The sequence below is a fragment of the Octopus sinensis genome, linkage group LG4 (genome assembly GCF_006345805.1).
Source record: "Octopus sinensis linkage group LG4, ASM634580v1, whole genome shotgun sequence".
Lineage (NCBI taxonomy): Eukaryota > Metazoa > Mollusca > Cephalopoda > Octopoda > Octopodidae > Octopus > Octopus sinensis.
Window position 1 is genome coordinate 3937613 of NC_043000.1, and position 24246 is coordinate 3961858.

General features: G+C 36.9%; 1 protein-coding gene across 1 annotated transcript in view; it reads left to right on the plus strand.

The window, feature by feature from the left end:
• Positions 1–24246, plus strand: part of LOC115210301 (synaptophysin) — a 276300-nt gene that overhangs the window by 90852 nt on the left and 161202 nt on the right. The gene's annotated exons all lie outside the window — the stretch shown is intronic.

The following is a 24246-nucleotide window of genomic DNA, read 5'->3' on the forward strand; positions in this document are numbered from 1 at the left end:
TGGACAGTGTGTTATATCTATCAAACGCATGTACAACTCCTTGCAGAAGCCATACTAAGCATATTAACTGTTTTGTCTCCAGATCTGCATTCTTCTGATACTTTCAACAGCTACTAGACAAACCTATCCCTTCCTCAAAGAAGGCTAAAAAAAAAATGGTCTATGGATACCCACTCTTCTTAGATCAGCATTTTACAACCATCTTTTTATCTATGGACCCCTTTGATTCCTATTTTACTTGGATGGACCCTTCTAGCCATCTGATGGTTAAAAAATCACATATTTTTATAATTAAATATTATTTAGGAATTGTATTAAAAAAAATTGATAAAATATTTTGTGTACTGTGGAAGTATAACCAATTTATTGCAGGATAAATTCTTATAAAAAAATCCTATATAGATCCCAGTTGAGAACCACTGCTTTTTAGATAAATGAATAAGAAAAAAAAAAAGGATCTTCGGAAATATTTGCTGGATAATGAAATATTTAATCCTGTTTGTTAATCTATTGGTTGATTAGGCTACTATTAACTGTCATGACTTCAGCATCAGGTTACTACAAAGGTAAAAAGAAAGAAATCAAAGCATGAAAGTAGTAAGACAGTTATAACTAATATAGGGATACAATCAAATTGAATACAATACCATTTGGGTTAGTATCTGGACATAAAAACCTAAATGAGGGGGTATAGAAAAAATCGAGGTTTTAAGGGTGTTGCAAAAGGCCTGGTTGGAGGCTCAGCCTTCCAAGTCCTTTTACAGGGCTTAGAAAAACTGATGGACTACTGCAATAAGTGTGTGAATCTGGGAGGGGAATATGTTGAATAGAATCATTATTAAGTGATCCTCTTGAATTTTCTTTTACCCAAAGCCAGGAACTTTTCAGCACCCTCTTGTATGCCCCTGTAAAACACAAGTGAAAATGTGTAAGGCCTTACATATTGGGGTTGATCCCTTTTTATTTAGAAGGTACTTAACTGTAAACAAACCTGTTTCTACAATACTCTTTTTACTCTTTTACTTGTTTCAGTCATTTGACTGTGGCCATGCTGGAGCACCGCCTTCAGTCGAGCAAATCAACCCCAGGACTTATTCTTTGTAAGCCTAGTACTTATTCTATCGGTCTCTTTTGCCGAACCGCTAAGTTATGGGGACATAAACACACCGGCATCAGTTGTCAAGCAATGGTGGGGGGACAGATACAGACAAGCAAACATACACACACATATATATATATGCATATACACGACGGGCTTCTTTCAGTTTCCGTCTACCAAATCCACTCACAAGGCTTTGGTCAGCCCAAGGCTATAGTAGAAGACACTTGCCCAAGATGCCACGCAGTGGGACTGAACCCGGAACCATGTGGTTGGTAAGCAAGCTACTTACCACACAGCCACTCCTGTGCCTATGAATAGAATTTTTTAGACCTATCTAACCTATGCAAAAAAGTGAAATCTCAGGCAAAAATACTAAAATTTTAAGTGTTTGCCAACAAGTGGACGAAGACTGAGAAATTTGGAAATACATCTACTTGAAGATGATAATAATAATGGTAAAGACTTTTGCAATTGTTGAGAACTGTGGAATACAACATCATTGTAACTGTTTCTTTATAATTGCCTACATTATTATGAATGCCTTCCAGTCATTCCACTTATTAGATCTACATGTTTCAATGGTTTAGATTTTATTCAAGCAATTCTCTTCAATACAGCTTTTAGAATATGACTTATACTCTGTTATATATGCAATTATTGCTTTACAACAAGGCTTTCTAACAATTGTTACACTATATGGCTGCAGGCATGGCTCTTGGGTTGATTAACCTCTCTACATCGTATAAAATAGTTTGTTTTATGTATATTATTTATATAAAATATGTGGGGACACACACACACATGCATATATGTGTGTATGTAAAATATTTTTAGAACACCACTACAATTTCCTTCCATCATATTCTTCCCCTTGTCATATTTGTGAGAAAATAAGTTTAATCTAAATATGAATTTATAGAGTTACTCCTGGACAATATACTTCGTACATTAACTCCTAAGATTTTGACACACTCAGCACCAAATGTTACACATCTAAAAATACGAAATTGATAAAAAAAAAAAAAAAAAAAGAATATTGTCTCTGATGGCATTTCTTATTATTTCTACAATATCTGTTAAAATTAAATTCATCAATCTAGTGACAATAAAAATTATCATTTGGCAAAATTTTATGGCAAAATATCTTGTGATATTCCTTTTGATTCTTTATACCCTGAATTAAATTCCACTGAGGTCAAGCGGAACGCATACTCTCTCTACTCTTTACTCTTTTACCTGTTTCAGTCATTTGACTGCGGCCATGCTGGAGCACCGCCTTTAGTCGAGCAAATCAGCCCCAGGACTTATTCTCTGTAAGCCTAGTACTTATTCTATCAGTCTCTTTTGTCAAACTGCTAAGTTACGGGGACGTAAACACATGAGCATTGGTTATCAAGTGATGGTGGAGGAACAAATACTGACACACAAACATATACACAAACATACATATATATATATATACGACAGGCTTCTTTCAGTTTCCATCTACCAAATCCACTCAGGTCAGCCTGAGGCTATAGTAGAAGACACTTGCCCAAGGTGCCACTCAGTGGGACTGAACCCAGAATCATGTGGTTGGTTAGCAAGCTACTTACCACGCAGCCACTCCTGCGCCTATGTGTTGCTTTGTAGTTAAAGTGCTGGACTCATGATCATAACATTGTGGTTTTGATTCCTGATCCAGGTGACACGTTGTGTTCTTGAGCAAAACACTTAGTTTCATGTTGTTCCAATCCACTCAACTGACAAAAGTGAGTAATCTTGTGATGCACCACTGAAACTGGAAAATTATCCCCATGAGTCTATTTAACTGGAAAAAGCTCTTTATCCTGTCCTTACCCCAAGGTCGACTTTGCCTTTCAGCCTTTCGAAGGTTGATAAAATAAAGTATTAGGTTGAGGAAAAAGTTTGAGTGCCATGTTAAAATAATGCTTTTTTATATATTTTTGTTGTGTGTGTGCTCATTCACTTCATACCTTTCAATGGTGACTTACTGTTGAAAAGTACCCAAGACTTATTAGTCGAAAATGTGCTTTGCTTCAACAAGACAATGCAAAGCTGCATACTGCCAGAAGACCAGCAACAAGATTGAAGAATTGGATGGTGGGGAAGTTCTACCATATCCAGCCTATAGTCCAGACATTGCTCCATCTGACTACGGTCTCTTCCGATCAATGCAGCATTTTATGAAAGGTCACCAGTTTGAGTCATTCAATGAAGTTGAAGAAGTTGTCAAGAATTTTTTTATTCAACGCCAAAGGACTGGTACTTTGACCAAATCCAAAAGCTTGCAGATCATTGGCAGAAGGTCATGGAAAATGATGGTCTTTATTTTGAAGAATAGTTGTTGTTGATTTTAAATAAATTCTTGCATAAAAATTCATTATTTTAACATTAGTATTAGTCAAAAATCGGGATTGATTTAATCTACTTGCCCCATTTCCTAAGAAATTGCTTACATTGTTATGGATGATTCTTTTATGACTTCATTGCTTTCTGGCTTAGCTTAAGGTATTTTCGCTGCCGACATCACAAAATGCGTCTGAATAAGCATTGCCGGGCAGCAAATAGACTCGGACATTGCTTAGAAAATAATTTTCATTTTTAACCTCGTATATAGTACGCACTAGGGATTTTGACCTTTAAATTTAGGGGGAAAAATGCGGATTATACTCGAGGATTTATGGATTTACATTGTGCCTTCATAAAGTAAAATACCAGTTAAATACCATAAATCCTCGAGTATAATCTGCATTTTCCCCACCAAATTTAAAGATCAAAATCCCTAGTGCTTACTATATACGAGGTTAAAAATGAAAATTATTTTCTAAGCAATATCCGAGTCTCTATTTTCTGTCCGGCAATGTTTATTCAGACGCATTTTGTGATGTCGGGTGCGAAAATACCTTAAGCTAAGCCTGAAAGCAATGAAGTCATAAAAGAATCATCCATAACTTGCAGGAAGCAACATTTATTAAATGTTATTACTGTCATTTCTTTATTTTCTGCAAACAAAATGCACAAAAAAGCTACACATTTGCATTATGTTATATATACAATAATAATAAAGGACGTTACCGTATACATTTTTATAAACCAAGGATGTTATATAGACCTCCTTGACTCAAGTTAGAGAAGGGGTGCGTATTATACACAAGGTTTAGGTTTTCCAGAGGTACAGCTCCCTAAAAATCCCCTGCGTATTATACTCAAGGGCGGACTATACTCAAGGATTTATGGTACTGAAGTTGATGGTATCAACTTACTCTTCACCTCAGACCTATTGGTCTTGCACCTAAACCAGAAATCATTATCGGTTTTTAATTTTGGCACAAGGCCAGCAATTTCAAAGGATGGAGTAAGTTGATTACTTTGACCTCAGTGCTCAACTGGTACTTATTTTATTGACTTTGAAAGGATGAAAGGTAAAGTCAACACTAGCGGCATTTGAACTCCAGATGTAAAAATGTATGAAATGCCACTGGGCATTTTACCTGGCATGTTTAACAATTCTGCCAGCTCTTTAAATCAGAAATCATCATCATTATTATTATTATTACTATTTATTTGAACTCTACACATCTCACTGTGCCAATAATTGAACATGATATTGAGATCTTTGTTAAGAACCATTGCCATTGTCATCATTTGATTAGAACAAGATATTATATTTGTAGTTTAAATGTCAGAAGTCAGAAACATGACTTTTTGTTTGTAAAATAATTAAATGAAAAAAAGAAAATAAAAAAAAAAAGTTTCCATGGAACTGTTAATATGAATGGTCTGTTGTAGTATTGTTTGGTTGTCGTTGTTGACAACATAACCTCTTACATGGAATTAGGTTAGTCTTTGACTGAGCAGAAACTATCTCGTGAATAATGCTGCAACCAAAGTGATAGATATCCAGTGGTTAGTTAGATTGTGTCATTGTAGTTGAATGGTGATCATACTTTTACGTGAATGTAAGTCTTCTGGAGAAAGGAGGCTGGAGGGTGATTAAGCTCTTATGGAATATGTGAGCTCGACCTCTCCTCCTCCTCCTCATCATCATTATCATCATCTATGGAGTATGTGATCTGAAGCGCTCCTCCTCATCATCATCATCTATGGAGTATATCTCAAGCATTCATCCTCCTCATCTCCATGACTATGGAATATGTGATTTCAATCCCTCCTCCTCCTCCTCATCATCATCATTACCATGGAATATGTGATCTCAAGCCCTCCTCCTTATCATCATCATCAATATCATCATCATCATCATCATCATCTATGGAGTATGTGATCTCAAGCACTCATCCCCCTCCTCATCTTCATCATTATCATCATCTCCATGACTATGGAATATGTGATTTCAAGCCCTCATCCTCCTCATCATCATTACCATGGAATGTGATCTCAAACCCTCCTCCTTCTTATCATCATCATCATTTATGGAGTATGTGATCTCAAGCATTCATCCTCCTCCTCATCTTCATCATTAAAACCACCTCCATTACCATGGAGTATGTTATCTCAAGCCCTCCTCCTCCTTATCATCATCATCGTCAACATCATCATCAAAACCATGATGGCGACCACCACCACCACCACCGCCACCATCATCATTTAATGTCTCCACAAGTGGCAGTAGCCCTGCTGCTGCCACCGCTGTTGCCGCTGCCGCTGCTGCTGCTGCTCTTCCAATCATAGAATTGGTTTGCTTTGAATCCTCAACAATGCCTGTTTTTCATTATTCATTTATGAAAGAAGGATGTGACTGTCAAAAACACAATATTACCTATAAAAATCAATCAAACAAACAATATTTCAATCAATAATTTTTCTTCTTGCTGGTGGCAGTGGGATTTTTTTTCCTTTTTTATTTCTCCTTTTTTTTTTTTTTTTTTTTTTTCCGTTGGTCCTATTATATGAATCGAAAAATTTCAACTGTTATACGGACTGAGGATATATTTTTGTTTTTGTTCGTTCATTAGTTTGTTGGTGCATATTACAACCATTCGGCTGGAAGCTGTTTGTTATTGATTTAGCCATAAAATACAACTGCTTTGATTATGAAATGATATTTTGTATCTTCCTGCTATTCATTATTGTCTTATATGTTACTAGCAGCATCGCCCGGCGTTGCTCGGGTTTGTAAGGGAAATAACTATATAAGCATTTTCAGAGATGTAAAGTATAATAGCCATCTCAATATGGCTAACCACAAAGCGGGGGGGGGGGGGGTGTTACTGTAGCTTTTTACGTTCTGAGATTTAATAATACATTTTTAGAGAGTTACTTCCCTTATATAATAGCAAAACAATGCATTAAAAATGGGAAAAAATGATGGTAAATTTTTTTTTAAATCGTAGACTCATTGTAGACACACGCTAATACCCAGAAGGGCTCAATATGAATCACGACTATAAGATACCCGCTTTTGGTTACACTGCACCGCAAAATATGGGAGTAGTTAGGAATCTAAATTGTAGGAGACAGACACACAACCTTACTTTTATATATAAAGATGTGTGTGTGATACATGTGTTGGGTGTCTTTGATAAATGACGAAAACTTTATATGAATTAGTTGTTTCATTTTCAGTAAAAGGAAGCTGTCTCATCTAAGAGTGGGAGTCTGGACTTTCAGCCATTATATGTTGCTAACACATTGTCTGCCAAAGTTGGGTTTCTTTATTTTGCAATTAATTTTGAATGTAATAAATATTTTGGAAATGAATTAATAAAGTATATATTTCTTTACTACCCACAAGGGGCTAAACATACAGGGGACAAACAAGGACAAACAAAGCGATTAAGTCGATTACATCGACCCCCCCCAGTGCGTAACTGGTACTTAATTTATCGACCCCGAAAGGATGAAAGGCAAAGTCGACCTCAGCGGAATTTGAACTCGGAACGTAACGACAGACGAAATACGGCTATGCATTTCGCCCGGCATTTAATAAAGTATATGGCACAGACGTGGATGTTTGGTAAGAAGCTTGCTTTCCAACCACATGGTTCCAAGTTCAGTTCTACTGCGTGGCACCTTGGGCAAGTGTCTTCTACTATAGCCTCAGGCCAACCAAAGCCTTGTGAGTAGATTTGGTAGATGGAAACTGGAAGAAGCCTGCTGTGTATATATATATATATATATATATACAGTAAATGATGATGATGGTGGTGGTGGTGGTTGCCATACTACCTGATAACACAGTATAATATCTGGTGGTGGTGGGGGGGCTAGACTTTTGCAAAGACATTTTTCTAAGTTATATGATTTTAAGAATCAGTGTGAAATTTTTAAAATGTAATTTTTATATCAAAGGAAAGTGTGATGGATCTGCTTATTATTTAACAATCTTTGGAATTTTTAAAAAATGCGTTGTTTCCTGTTAAATTATACAAAATATATAAATTTTCAAAGGGGGTGTAGACTTTTGCAAGGCACTGTATATAGTAAATCCAAACATGAACCAAGAGAAAGCAGAACAACGCGAGGATGTGGAACAAGTATGGTGTTATTGGATGCTCAGGAAAGGAAAGGAAAGAAGGAGGATTTAACTGTCTTCTCACCAAGGCTTGACAACCGATGTTGGTGTGTTTACATCTGCGTAACTTAGCAGTTCAGCAAAATAGAACAATAGAATAAGTACTAGTCTTACAAAGAATAAGCCCTGGGGTCGATTTGTTTGACTAAAGGCAGTGCTCCAGCATGGCCACAGTCAAATGAATGAAACATTTAACAGAATAAAGAAAAAAAGTATATATACACACACACTCACACACACACACACACACACACACATATACGTGTGTGTATGTATGTATATATGTATGTGGATATATATACACACACACACACACACATATATATATATATATATATATACACACACATACGTGTGTATGTATAATGTATGTATGTGCATGTATATATATGTCATCATCATCATCATCGTTTAGCGTCCGCTTTCCATGCTAGCATGGGTTGGACGGTTCTACTGGGGTCTGTGAAGCCAGAAGGCTTCATCAGGCCCAGTCAAATCTGGCAGTGTTTCTACGGCTGGATGCCCTTCATGTGGGATATATATATATATATATTATATATATATATATATTATATATATATATATATAAAATTCGATATATCTTATGATATGATAGCTTTCACCGTTTGGTGTCTCATGAGATACTGAAATTTTAATTTGAATATGACCACTTTGATATGGCTGGTCTAGTATGGTCTGGTATTAAAAGAATCTCTACAGTGTTCTCGTGATAAGTTAAATTCACTCTTAACGAAGGAGACAGGACCACTGAATCTACATCCTTCCCTGTTCCGTAATCAGTGGCATTTGGCTCTCTTCCTAATGAGACTAGCACTGTATCAGCAAAGAGAGAAGTATTAGTCTTATATCTGTCCTCAGCTGTCAGATGAAAGGAATTTATTTCCACTATTTTCACAGACATTTACCTGCAGCCGGTTACATCACCAGATCTTAATCAGGCTTTGTCTACAAGTGGTGGGGTGTGTAAATTACAGTCACTAAAGCCAAACTGTATATTGTGGCATGGCACTTGAGTTCAGCAAAGCCACATTTGTCGTCATCACCACCACCACCACCACCATCATCATCATTGTGGCATGATGTTGATTTAGGTGATACCATATTTATCATTGCTCCCAACATCATCATCATCATTGTTCCCAACATCATCATCATCAGCATCATCATCATTGTCATAGCTGTTGCCTACGTCATCATCATCATTGTCATCACCATCGTTGTCGCCTACATCATCATCGTCATCATTGTGGCATGACATTGAGTTGGGTGATACCACATTTATCATCATCATCATCATCATCGTAATTGTTGTCTACATCATCATCATCATCCTCACCATCATCATCATCTTTACATTCGCTTTCCCTGCTGGCATGAACAGTTAGACAGGATCTAAAAGATTGGAAAATCAAATCTTGTTCTAGAGTTTCAGTCTCCACAGGGTTTCTATGGCCTGATGCCCTCCCTAAGATAAGTCAATTAACGGAGTGCAGTGGGTGTTGCTGTGTAATTAACCAGACTTAAAAGCTCCTTTGCTGACAGAGAGAATAGGAAACAGGGTTTTTGTTTTATGTGAGGTGTTGAGAGGGTAGTGTTTGGTAGGAGGGAGTAGGGACAGGTTTGTTGTGGAAGGGATTCATGGCTATTTCACATTTTACATTGGTGGGTGGGGATGTGTAGAGTGGTGCCATGAAGGGAAGTAACTATGGTGGTGACGAGGTTCCAGAACACACCCTCAAGGTAACATGTCCAAGGAGGGAGATAGCAGAGAACATGGAGTTAAGAGATGGTGGGGGTAGGGTGGTCAGTGGTGGATAAGGTTGCAAGAAAGTGAAGGGAGACTGAGAGGTGATCTAAACTTGTGTTAGTCCAACATCTAACCAAACTGACTTTTCTTCCCTTCCAGAAGGCCTGTCTCCATCTGTTTTACGCAGTGGCACAGCTAGGGTAAACCGCGCCTGGGTCAAGCTGCAAAAATGCACACCCACCCAAATACAAAATCCACAATATTATATAGTACTTATTTGTTCCAAGTAGTTAATGTTTTAAAATAATATATTAGGAATAAATACTTTACCAGGGTTTATTTACCTGCTGGTTTGGTACAGCCTGTAATTCAAAATATATTTTTTGAATGTTCACTTCTCTAAATTTTATAAATGGAGTTCAAGCTTATCGTGTTATGCTCAATTCTGCACCCTTATTTTAATCAGTGTCCAGGGCACGTGCCCCCCCCTTGCCTTCCCCTCTAGTTATGCTACTGGTTTTACGTATTACACCTGTGTAACACTCCAACTCCCAAATGTTCTTGTGACCATGCCTATGATTCATCATCTTTGTTGTTATTTAATGTCTGCTTTTCCATGCTTGCATTGGTCAGATGAGAATCATTGAAGCAGATTTTCTATGGTGAGATGCCCCTCCTGTTGTCAATCCTTATCTATTTCCAAGTAAACATTTCTCCATAACTAGCTATGTTTTCGGGAAAGATTGGGAATGAACAGCATTGCATGTATGGCATCAATGCTTGTGTTACACTTGTCGCCATATATCTAGACAGAAACTCACATACATACCTATATATGACAGGCTTTTTTCAGTGTCCATCTACCAGATCCTCTCACAAAGGCTTTGGTTGATTTGGGGTTATGGTAGAGAACATTTACCAAAAGTGCTGCACAGTGAGACTGAACCCAAAACCATACAACCAATACCTGTGTGATTCCTATCTCACAAAAAGTTTCGCACATCAGCTTTGAAATCTTTTAACCACAAGAGCCATTTTCATACTGCTGGCAAAATTTTATTTGTAATATACCTACCATCTTCTCCATACCCAAAACACTCCCCAGATTATCCAATGGATTCCATTTAAACGCTCTTCTTTGACGGATATTTTTCCAGCTGCTTGTTTCGATAAACTACATAAAACTGTGACAAGTGTCTGTGTATTGTTTTGCAATAATGGAAACAATGTATTCATTATTGGACGCTGACATAATGTATTTCACTTAGTTTGAATCTAATCTGACGCATCTGATATTTCACTCATTGTTTCAACTTAACCGTTCATTTAGTATGACACATGGTTGAATTATTCTTGCAAATCTTGATATTTCCAACAACATCAGTGATTTAGTTGAGAGGTAAATACAAGTGAGAGATGTGTAGTGACGTGTTGCTGAAGAATAGAGTGCAATGCAAGTGTTGTTATTTGATCTTTTATGTGGTTAACATTTGTTTCCATAATAAAAGCTGTTTTATTATGTAACACTTGCATATTTATTTAATAGCTTGCTGATTAAATAATTTACTGAGCTGAATGTTAAATTTGCTTTTATGGATTTGTACTTGCAGATGCTGTGGTACATTAGAAAATTAAGTGGAAGTAATAGTGTCGGGTGACATAATGCAAAGTGAAATCTGTTTAGAATCTCTGAGGTTTCTACGTTTACAGTGTATTTGATAACAAACAGATAATTCTGCGCTGGTTATTCATCAAACATACTCTGTAACTGGCTTCGACACTGATTGGTTATGAGTTTAACTTGTTAAATATTCAACAATTTATGCTTTCAAGCAATAAATATCATTGCGTAAAACTCTCCAAGTGTGTGATTGACAAATTAAAAATTTACTGAAAACTACAGCAGAACTTCTATATTCCTCTCTTTATATCTTCGGTCCTGACAGAATCAGCAACTCTCAGAACATTATGTCTGTTGAATCAACATGGAGAGTCACCATATGGTTGCTCAAACTGCTAGAAACAGCAACCAGATTTCTCTTAAATCATGCTCTATCTGTTAAAACATGATATAGTTTTAGATATACAATGACATATGACAGTTATGTTTTTGATCATAGGTTTGCTGGATGAAGTCTGATCAGGGAAAAACAACAGCATTAATTCTGTTTAAAGGACTGATTCAGTAGGTATTAATTTCTACTCTGATTGGAAATGCTGAATGTGAAGTATTAGTATTATATATAATTGGGAACACCTAGAGATCTGGCCAGCAGAGTGAATAGTTAATAACTAGTGAAATGACCAACAAGTCAAATACTGACTGTCCTGTCTCAGGAAGAAGTGATTTACCTATAATCTGTTAGGAAGGGCAACAAACTAGAAAGACTGTGTGTGTTGAGCTTAATAGGAAATGATGTGTGAGTGTGTGTATGTGCGAGAGAGAGAGAGAGAGAGAGAGAGAGAGAGAGAGAGGAGAGAGAGAGAGAGAGAGAGAGAGAGAGAGAGAGAGAGAGAGAGAGAGAGAGAGAGAGAGATATGTGATAATATTTTACTATTGATGCTAGATAGAGTTAAAGATTTAACTTTTTAGATCTTTAGCATTCAGACTATTCTATCAAATATATTTTATTTAGTCACATTGTTTTCAATTAATCATATTATCTCATGGCTTTGGGATTTCCATGATGTGATTATGTAATTTTAGACATTGTCAGCTAGGTGTGACAGGCCAGATCTGATCAGTTTGAACATAAAACAGGTAGAAATATTTTGGTCTGATATGGCTGGGATGATTGGGCAAGACTGTTTGGGTGCTGGCTGCTTGGCTTGACCGACTGGACAATGAACCAGTTTTGGTGACAGAACAGTTAGGCACTAGAGACAAACACATACTCACAGGCACATACAGAAAAATATAGTAATACCTCACTTTACAAGGCCCCACTTTACAAGACCCTGGGTTTACGAGTTTTGTTTTTCAAGCACAAGATCCAAATTTTGAACAATGTATAAAAGTTTCTACTACCACAACAGATGCTTGTGAATCAGTGATCGTATCTACGAGTGATGGTGTGCGTGAGTCTAGTGCAAGCGAGAGTGACTCAGAAAACAATTATAATAATAATAATAATATTTTTTATTGTAAGTGATCTTGACATTCTTTTATCCTTTATATAAAATATTCTTTACATTCTACTGTTGTTTTATTGCCATTTATTTATGAGTATCATAAATTTTATAGGTAAAGTATTTTTCTGGGAATGAATTATGATCTATAACATTGCTTCCTTGGGAAATTATTGCTCTGCTTTATGAGATTTCGCTTTACGAGCGGTCTCTGGGAACAACTTAACTCATATATCGAGGCATTACCATACACATATAGAAGTGAGAGAGAGAGAGAGAGAGAGAGAGAGGCATTACAATTTATAAATTGAACATGATTAACATAAACACATCCCATTTTCTCATACACATGAAGAGAAATATGTTAATAAACAGAGACACACAGACAAACATTAATCCTTTAGCATTCAGATTGCTTTGTCAAATCTTATGTTTATTTGTTCACAGTGTTTTAAATCAATCTTGTATTATCTCATAACTTTTGAGATTTCAATGATGTTATTGTTAATTTTTAGATTTTTTTGCAAACAACTTGCAGATGCAAGTGCTACCTGTTTAAAGCTCTGCATACCAGATGCTAGCAAGTTTATGGAGTTATCAGCAAAGAATGCATGACATTTCAGAGCCTGTCTCTCAATGGCATCATTGCGCACTGGCCACCCCGCCTCACTGAAATGAGACCTTGCTTGCTAGATCAACTGGTTATCAGATTTCACTCAATATTCTTCTAGCCATTGCTCATTGTCTCTTTCCCACTGTAGTTTAGATATCACCCATGGTGGTATTTACTTTAGAGTGAGTTAGGCCTAACGATTACAACAGTGGCCTCACACTGTGTCCAACAAATCCTCTACATCCGACTTGGATTGGAAAATGCTCCACTTTCCAGCCTGCAGAAAAGGGTGTGAGAGGCTGGATCTGGATGGCTTGAACATAAAAACAGGTGGAATATTTTGGCCATATATAGCCAATTTGACTGCTAAAGGGTTAAAATTTACGATGTCAAATAAGTCAATGTTGAATCAATGATGCCAAATGGACAGCACCAAAATCATCATCATCATCATCATCGTCGTCGTTTAACGTCCGCTTTCCATGCTAGCATGGGTTGGACGTATGACTGAGGGCTGGCAAACCAGATGGCTGCACCAGGCTTCAATCTTGATCTAGCAGAGTTTCTACAGTTGGATGCCCTTCCTAACGCCAACCACTCTGAGAGTGTAGTGGGTGCTTTTACGTGCCACTGGCACGGGGCTAGTCAGGTGGTACTGGCAACGACCCCACTCGAATCTTTTACACATGCCACTGGCACAGGTGCCAGTAAGGCGACACTGGTAACGATCATGCTCGAATGGTGCCTTGTAAGTGCCACTGCTACGGAGGCCAGATGGCTACTCTGGCAATGATCACGCTCAGATGGTGCTCTTAATACCCTACTAGCACGGGGCTCAAGTGCCAGTAAGGCGACACTGGTAACGATCACGCTCGAATGGTGCCTTTTAAGTGCCACTGGCACGGAGGCCAGATGGCTACTCTGGCAATGATCACGCTCAGATGGTGCTCTTAATACCCTACTAGCACGGGGCTCGAGTGCCAGTAAGGCGACACTGGTAATGATCACGCTCGAATGGTGCCTTTTAAGTGCCACTGGCACGGAAGCCAGTTAGCCACTCTGGCAATGATTACGCTCATAGTGCCAAACCATCTCACACTCTGTACAACTGTAACGCATGAGAAATTGTTATCAACTCCACATCACTGTTGTGTAACACCATTGTGTGACACTCTTGTGTTCCAAATAATATAATTTGATAATTGATATTTTTAGAGATGTTTGGCTAAATTTAACATTTAATCTCTTGATAGCATTTCCTATTTGTCATTCTCTAACCATATCCACTGTTCAGCTTTAATAAAAGATTCACTTGTATTCTTGCCAAATAGATTTTCGTTTTGTTTCTTCCAGACTGTGAAATAATTTGATATACTTTTTGTTATTCTTGTTTATTCTTTAAAAAAAAGAGAACAAAAAATTGATTATTATATTTCATCTTCATATTACTTTGGAATGGAAGTGTTTTTTTTTATTAATAAATAATAAATTTATAGAATATATTAATGGCATTATTCCAATAGCTGCCGAGTAGAGTATTTATAGATATGTTGTAGCTAGCTCTTTTAGTCAACTTTTAGGTACAACCAGTAGAATACATAAGCCAATGTTACTTGATTTGTATGAAGTAGCAAATCTCCCTCTTTCCACAACTTGCTATCATCAGAAAAAAGTAAAGAAAAAGTGAATTAGGAGAAGGGGCAAGTTGATTATATCAACCCCACTACTTGACTAGTATTATGTTTTATTGAACTTAGAAGCATGAAAAGCAAAGCTGACCTTGGTGGGATTTGAACTCAGAATGTAAAGCACAGGAAGAAATGCTGCTAAGCATTATGTCCAGTGCACTAATAGATTCTGTCAGCTTGCTACAATAATAGAAATGATAACAAGAGCACTCAGAGAGTGCAAACCTCCGCCAAGGCAACACCAATGTCCTCTCAACGATTAGCCAGAGATGATTTTTAAAATGACAATATCTGAAATAAACTCAACTGCTCTCACAAACGAGAATACTAAAAATGAACCCGATTGCTCTTAAAAATTAAGTAAAAACGCCGGAAAAATAATCGGGAATCCTTGTCAAAAGACATGTTTCAGGAATTCAACAATTACCACTACCATCCACAGCGGGTCATTTACGGGGTAGCTGACCATTCAACATAGTACTGTTATGGCACTCCCACATTCTCCTCCTCCTCCTCATCATCATCATCATCACCACCACCATCACCATCACCACCCTCCTCTTCCTCCTCCTTCTTCTTCTCTACCAAGAATTGAACCCACAAGAGAGACAGAGACAGGCAGAAACAAAGAAAATGCCATTTATATTTGAACTCTATGCAAATATTCTTTTACAAAGGCTTTTCTTTTAATTTTTCCAAAATTTAGTTGTTTTCGATACTTACAGTTGAAAAAGTCTCAATGACTGAAACCGGTACTGAAATGTTTTTTATAAGATTATTTTAGCATTTTCTATCTTGACTTTTTTTTCCATATATATATCTACATATGTATAGTTCCTTAAGCAAATTGCAAGGAACCTCACTGGTGCTAATGCCATGTAAAAAGCACTCTGTAATTTTGGTTAGCATTAGAAATGGTATATAGTTATAGAAATCATGTGAAAGTTGAGACATTGGAGCACAACATATGCCTCTGTCAGATCCTGTTGAAATGTCAGCCCACATTAACATGGAAAGGAGATGAAAATGATGATGATGATGATGATATATATATGTATATATATATTTCTACTGTATAAATGCAAGTGAATGTAGTTACGTGTGTGTGTGTTTAGCCTTGAAAGGCTCTGAAACAGTGCGTCCTTAAGAAAATCAAATTTGAATTTCAAAATCTGCGTCCCAAAGAGAATGTTGTCCATAAATAATAACAAAAATATGGAATTTGCTATGAAAAATTACACAACTTTTTGCTCAACAACTCTCCCACTCTCTATCTGTCACCATCAATCTATCTCTCTGTATATTTACACACTATTTGTCACTCTCTCTCTCTGTATATGTACTTTCTCTCACAAATTGCTTTCCTTTTTAAAACTTTGTCTTCTAATGTTTAGTTTAATTTTATCACAGCGATCGTGTACGAATTCTGTTTTCTGGTTGGGTGAAAATGATCAAAATTTAAACCTCTGTAACATAAAAAAAAAAAAATTTCTGGAATAGGCATAGGAGTAGCTGTGTGGTAAGTAGCTTGCTTACCAACCACATGGTTCCGGGTTCAGTCCTACTGCGTGGCACCTTGGGCAAGTGTCTTCTACTATAGCCTCGGGCCGATCAAAGCCTTGTGAGTGGATTTGGTAGACAGAAACTGAAAGAAGCTCGTCATATATATATATGACTAAAGGCGGTGCTCCAGCATGGCCGCAGTCAAATGACTGAAACGAGTAAAAGAGTATATATCGCTTGACAACCGATGCTGATGTGTTTACGTCCCTATAACTTAGCAGTTCGGCAGAAGAGACTGATAGAATAAGTACTAGGCTTACAAAGAATAGGTCCTGGGGTCGATTTGCTCGACTAAAGGCAGTGCTCCAGCATGGCCACAGTCAAATGACTGAAACAAGTAAAAGAGTAAAAGTGTGAATCACTATGGGATACTCAGCTAATATCTATATAAGTACACACACACATACTCATGTACACCATTTTAAGACTCCTAGATAGCAAAAGGCAATGCAGTTGATTGTTTCTTCACAGACTCCACATACTCTGCAATTTTTCTTTATTTTTCATTTTTACTCTGCTTCCTGAAATGGTTTTGTTATTTTCTGATGAAGGAATTGGTCAAGTGCCATGACTGACAACCCTCTTGTCTTAGCTTTTAGCTCTACACTTTTCAGCCACATGAGTAGTTATCTCTGCTTTTCATTGCTATTCATTGTCTTTACACACTTCCACTTCATCTATTTTTTTTTTCTACTTGTTTCCCCCATTGGAATACAGCCATGCTGGGGCACTGCCTTGAAGGGTTTTAGTCAGATGAATCAACCCCAGCACTTATCTTTTTTGAACTTGATAGGCACCAAGCTCAGTGGTTAGAGCAGTGCTTTTCAAACCTTTTGCTGGAGTGGAACCCCAAGGAAACATTCCACTGGCTCGAGGAACCCCTGTGCAATAATCTAATAGTCTTATGCACACATTATCTGCACAGGAGAATTAAAAATTACTGCCGATTTTAGCAGTTTTGTAACTTCTTGCGGAACCCCTGGACTGTACTGGCGGAACCCTGGTTGAAAACCACTGGGTTAGAGCATCAAGCTCACAACCATGAGGTAGTGAGTTCTATTCTCAGACCGAGCTGTGCATTGTGTCCTTGAGCAAGACACTTTATTTCATGTTGCCCCTGTTCACTCAGCTGTAGAAATGAATTGCAGCATCATTGGTGTCAAGCGGTATTGGTCTTTGCCTGCCTTTCCCTTGGATAACATCAGTGGCGTGGAGAGGAGAGGCTGGCATGCATGAGTGATTCCTGGTCTTCTATAAACAACCTTGTCTGGACTTGTGCCCCAGTGGGTAAATTTCTAGGTTCATTCATGTCTGAAGATTGTCTTTACCTCTTACTTATTCTATTAGACTCTTATGCCCAACTACTAAGTTACAGAGATGTAAACAAACCAATACTGGTTTTTGAGTAACAGACAAACACTAAGGCAGATGCACACAAACACACACACATATACATATATACACAACAGGCTTCTTTCAGTTTTTTGTCTGCCAGAGTCATTCACAAGAGTTTGGTTTGCCTGGGGCTATAGCAGAAGACACTTGCCCAAGCGCTTTGCAGTGGGAATGAAACCCAGAACCATGAGGCTGCGAAGCAAACCTCTTACCACACAGCCAGGATTAACCCTTTCGTTAGCGTATTTATTTTGAGATGCTCTGTGTTTCTTTCAATTACTTTAAATATAACAAATAATTTAGTAAACCAACTTAATTATCACTAAGCTGGTGTTAGAAACGTAAATTGCGACTAAGGTTTGGTGGAAGATTTTAATTCAAAACTTATGAAAACAAGACATTTGTATTACAGAGCAAGAGCCGGTTTCAGCCGGATTGGTAACGAAAGGGTTAATCTTGCTGATAAATTAAGATCACAAGGACCTTTTTGTTAGCTTGGAATGTTAATCAAATAGATAGGTTTTATTTAGAAATTCGTCAGGATTTGCTTAATTCTTCATCCAAAGATGGTGTGGTAAACGGGCAAAAGGCTTCTTCATTAAATGTGCAAATATAACAGGGCGGAGCATAATTCATTTGCATAATAGAACGAGGATGGAGTTCACTTATTTATTTTAGACATTGTGTGTTTAAGTCATTATCATTTATAAATCTCAATTTCTATGTAACATTAAATGTTGATCTGAAAACTACATAAAAATGTGTCTTAATTAATGTAAAAATTAGACGTGTTAGTGACGCTAACTGTACATATTTGTTTTCACATATATCTACGCAAATGTGTTGCATCTGGCTATGTTTGTCTCTGACTCTCTGTGTATATATATGCATGAATGTTTGCTTGCGTGTGCCTATGTACATGTATATGTGTATGTATGTATGTATGTATGTATGTATGTATGTATGTATGTATGTATGTATGTATGTATGTGTGCTTGTATGTATGTGTGTATGTATGCCGTATGTATGTATGTATGTATGTATGTGTGCTTGTATGTATGTATGTATGTATGCCGTATGTATATTTATGTATGTATGTGTGCTTGTATGTATGTATGTATGTGTGCTTGTATGTATGTATGTATGCCGTATGTATATGTATGTATGTGTGTGTGCTTGTATGTATGTATGCCGTATGTATGTATGTATGTATGTATACCTCACTGTGAGTCTGTGTGTGTTTGTATTTGTGCAAGGTTCTGTGTGCGTGTGATATAATGTAATATGACATTCGGAATGATTTATGGCTTTTTCCAAATAGTGTTCTTGTGGCTTTTTAACATTTTGCTGTTATTGAATCAATATTTCTGAAATATTCTTTGAGTTATTTTGTAATATAATTATTTTTACGTAAAGTTAAAACCTTTGGTACATGTAGCACAGTGACAACACACCTGCCACCATGGAGCCTGGCTTGTATTATATATCCATTTTTAACATTTCACTTGTGTTTTAAAGTTAATGTCTTGTTAGTTTTTATGTTCAGTTTTCAGAAGTACGATACACACAAACACATGTACATACATACATACATACATACATACATACATATATACATACATATATATATATATATATATATATGTGCACACACACACATATATATATATGTGCACACACACACACATATATCATCATCATCATCATCATCGTTTATATGTGCACATATATATATATGTGCACACACACACATATCTACACACACACACATACATTTATTTAGAAATGTATATACACATCTATAATACTATTCTCCTACAGTGTATGCACGCAATACTTTCAGAAGTTTTTGTCTTAACTATGGAATGATATTGAAAACATAATCTATTATACACTCATTTATATTATTCTTAAGACAATTGAATGAGAAACTAGGGAACAAAACCAAAGAATTAAGGTACGACATCTTATTTGTATGACGATGAAGATTTCAAATATAAATTATATGTCACACACACACACACACATGTTTGGGTGCAGGCATGGGTATGTGTTTAAGATATTTACTAGTTTACTTCACAGTGGCAACATTGTTTTGGGTTCAGTCTCACTATGCAGCACTTTGGGTATATCCCACTAAAACATTGGGCCAACCAAAGTTTGGTTTCTAAATCAGCTTGCATCTAAATCATAAAACACTTGTATGTGTGTGCAGATATATATATATATGTGTGTGTGTGTTTGTGTGTGTGTATATATATATATGTGTGTGTATATATATATATGTGTGTGTGTGTGTATATATATATGTGTGTGTGTGTGTATATATATATGTGTGTGGTGTATATATATATTATATATGTGTGTGTATATATATATACGTATGTATATGTATGTATATATATATGTGTATATATATATATATACATATGAAAGGCGGCGAGCTGGCAGAAACGTTAGCACGCCGGGCGAAATGTGTAGCCGTATTTCGTTTGCCGCTACGTTCTAAGTTCAAATTCCGCCGAGGTCGACTTTGCCTTTCATCCTTTCGGGATCGACTTAATCTGTTTGTCTGTCCTTGTTTGTCCCCCTGTGGGTAGTAAAGAAATATATATGTATGTATGTATGTGTGTGTGTGTATGTGTGTGTGTGTGCATTAATAGTAAACAAATTTCACTGTCACTCTGAGAAAAACATCTCCAACTATTGCATTATTTCAGCTTGAAAGGACTTGCTTGGAAGCAAATGAAGTAACATGATCACATTATGATTCGCAGTGTCATCATTGCTAAGTCAGGTGATGCTGATGAAATAGCGATATAGTCATGATGAAGCAAAGGACTTCTGAATCATTTCGTATATCTGCATGCAGACATGCTTTCATATAAGTACGTACAGACCCATCAACCTACCCTGTTGTGGATATTGAAGGAGCCTTGGATCTAGGTTAGAAACCAGCTCTTTCTCTATTGGCAAGAAATCTTGAAACAAAGCTGAATAGTGGCAGACTTACATAGATCATATACACACACATATGTATGTATGTATGTACGTAGGTGTGTGTATTTGTGTAATGTATACGCACACAAATACAAATATATGTATAGCTTGAGATATCTTTATATATAAAAGTGAAGTTGTGTGTCTGTTTCCTACGATTTAGATTCCTAACTACTCCCACATTTTGCGGTGCAGTTTAACCAAAACCGGGTATCTTATAGTCGTGATTCATATCGAGCCCTTCTGGGTATTAGTGCGCGTCTACGATGAGTCTACGATTTAAAAAAAAATTTACCATCATTTTTTTCCATTTTAATGCATTTTTTTGCTATTACAAAAAGGGAAGTAACTCTCTAAAAATGTCTACGATGAGTCAACGATTTAAAAAAAAATTTACCATAATTTTTTTTCCATTTTCAATACATTGTTTTGCTATTTTTTGGCTATAACTCTCTAAAGATGCTTATATAGTTATTTCCCTTACAAACCCGAGCAACGCTGGGCGATACTGCTAGTGTAGATATATAAGGATGATTGTGTATTCTATAATATAATATAGTGATACTTGTATCTTATAATATTGTACAGTTTAATGTATTGTTTTTGATAAGAAAGTACATTTTCATTTCTCTTCTCTTTTCAGGTAAGTGATTTTAATTTTCTCCATTTAAAGTTCCCAAGAATGTCTAGGTAAGGTCTTCACCTATATCTCTGTTTTATTTCTGCATGTTATATCCAGCTCTTTGAACATAACATCATTAATAGCCTGTGTTTGATGGTGGTCTTTCTTTAATGACTGCTGTCCTTTTAACCCTCCTGCTTTACTACTTCTACTGGTTCCTTTCCCCTGGATTACTTGTCATTTCTTTATCTGATTATCATCCTTGATATGCATCTCATGTCTGTACCAGTACATTCTTCTCTTTTGTTCACTACTTCTGATTCCCGTTGTGCCCAGTATTTCTCTTGTCTCATTTATGCTCTGTCTTTATCCGGCTGAGCATGATCTCATCCGGCTGAGCATGATCTCCTCATATCTTTCCAGCCCTTTCATATCACTTACTTCTACTTGTGATGGCGTTCAACCAGGGCGGGTTGAGCCGGCTTCTTCTCTGGTCCTCACAGCATCACGAACCATGGCGACCCACGCTCGACGGTCCCGTGCAAGGTCACTGGAGATAGTGAGCCCTTTGTGGTTCCATCTGCGCAGACCGACTACCTGCGGACCTGAGAGATCGGAGAGGTCCTCCTTTATCGTCGTTGCCCAGGTCTTCAGCTGTCCACCCGTGCGTTTGCGCCAGCTGGGAAGTGGATTTAACCCTTTAGCATTTAAACTGGCCATATCTGGCTCAAATATACTACCTGTTTTATGTTCAGACAAATTAAACCTGGCCTTTCACACCTACCCTTCAATGTTATTCCAAAAATATATAATCCAATCTTTGAAAACTTGAAGCAATGAGATAATGCTGGATTAATTCAAAATGATGTGGATAAATAAGCATTATATTTGGCAAAGTAATCTGAATGCCAAAGAGTTAATACCCATGTTTTTCTACTGTACAGCATCACACTTTGTACACATACAATTTTTGCATCATGCCAGAGGGTGAATTCCTTTGTTGTCAACAGGAATAATTGCTCCTTGAACTTTTTCTGCCCCATTCTTATTTTAGCTACTATGCACACTCACCTTCACTGCTAATCCAGACATCTTGGTAACCCATGTTATCAACTACTTTCAGGGAACCCTCCAGCTACAAAAACTTAGTTACAAATCATAGAAGATACACTAATCATTATCCAGCTCAGCCTGCAAGTAATCTGCCTCAACTTATATCGTATCATCTTAAAAGGGGGAAGCAGATATGTGTATCAAGTATCATGTAGTCCTGGATAGTTAAATAACAAAATGGTGAAGACAGAGGACTTCTTACAATGTAAAATGGGAAAAGTTTGATAATCTTTGAAGATGCAACTGAAACCAGCTGCCTTATGATAAGACCTTATGATAAGAAAGTATTGCTGCCTTCAAGGCAGCAATACTTTCTTATCATAAGGTCTTTAGAAGGACCAACAAGTTAAAAAAAAACCCAAAAAGCTAAGGGATGTATTGGAGCTGATTTACATTGAATATGGAATTTTAACAAAAGCAAGTAGACAATGAAATACAATATTTGCTATGATACGATTCCTATAAAAAGGAACTGCTACAGACATACAGTTTTATATATAATGTATATAGGCATAGGAGTGGCACCTTGGGCAAGTGTCTTCTATAGCCTCGGGCTGACCAAAGCCTTGTGAGTGGATTTGGTAGGCGGAAACTGAAAGAAGCCCATCATATACACGTATATATATATATGTTTGTGAGCCTGTGTTTGTCCCCCCAACATCACTTGACAACCGATGCTGGTATATTTATGTCCCCATAACTTAGCAATTCAGCAAAATGAGACCGATAAAATAAGAACTAGGCTTACAAAGAATAAGTCCTGGGATCGATTTGCTTGACTAAAGGCGGTGCTCCAGCATGGCCACAGTCACATGACAAACAAATAAAAGAGTATATATACATGTATATGTGTGAACATATATATATATGCACATATATGTGCATGTGTGTGGCCCTTTAAGTTAATACCTCTAAAAAAGCACTCTGTGCACTCTGTAGATTGGTTGACATTAGGAATGGCATGTAGTCATAGAAATCATGCTGAGACATTGGGGCACAACATGTGTCTCCGATGCACAAAGGCCTGTCGCCTGAAGTAAACAGTCAGGACATGTTAGTCTATCCAGTACTGGCTATGTTGATCGTATTGTTCCCTTTTGTGTTTGAACTATATAAAATTATTAAACTTTTTCAATTTCTTATTGTAAAAAGCTCTCTGACTTCACTGATTTTATTTTACTGTATCACAATGTTTCAAGCAAGCTCAATGTTTCAAGCAAGCTACAGCATGCTTCAAACCCTGGATAGGTTATACCTTAAACATGATCATGGTTTGAACTTCTTTTGGTTATATATTTGATTGAATGAGACTGGCCTGGAGCTAAACAATGCCAAAAGACAAACGAAAAAACATAAAAACAACCCCACTTCCCAGATTAACATGAGTTAACCCTTTTATTACCAACCCGGCTGAAACCGGCTCTGGCTCTGAGTACAAATGTCTTGTTTTCAATAGTTTTCAATTAAAATCTTCCACCAAACCTTAGTCACAATTTATGTTCCTAACACTAGCTTAAAGATAACTCAGTTATTTTACTAAATTCTTTGTTATATTTAAACTTAATTGAAAGAAACACAGAGCATCTCAAAATAAATACAGTAACAAAAGGGTTAACTAAGTTTGCAACCTGCTTCTTTTTACTTTGGTCTTCCTTCTTTTACAAGTTGGTTTACTCCTTGTGCACCATTATGGTACAGGTTTTTTTTTTGAAACCTTC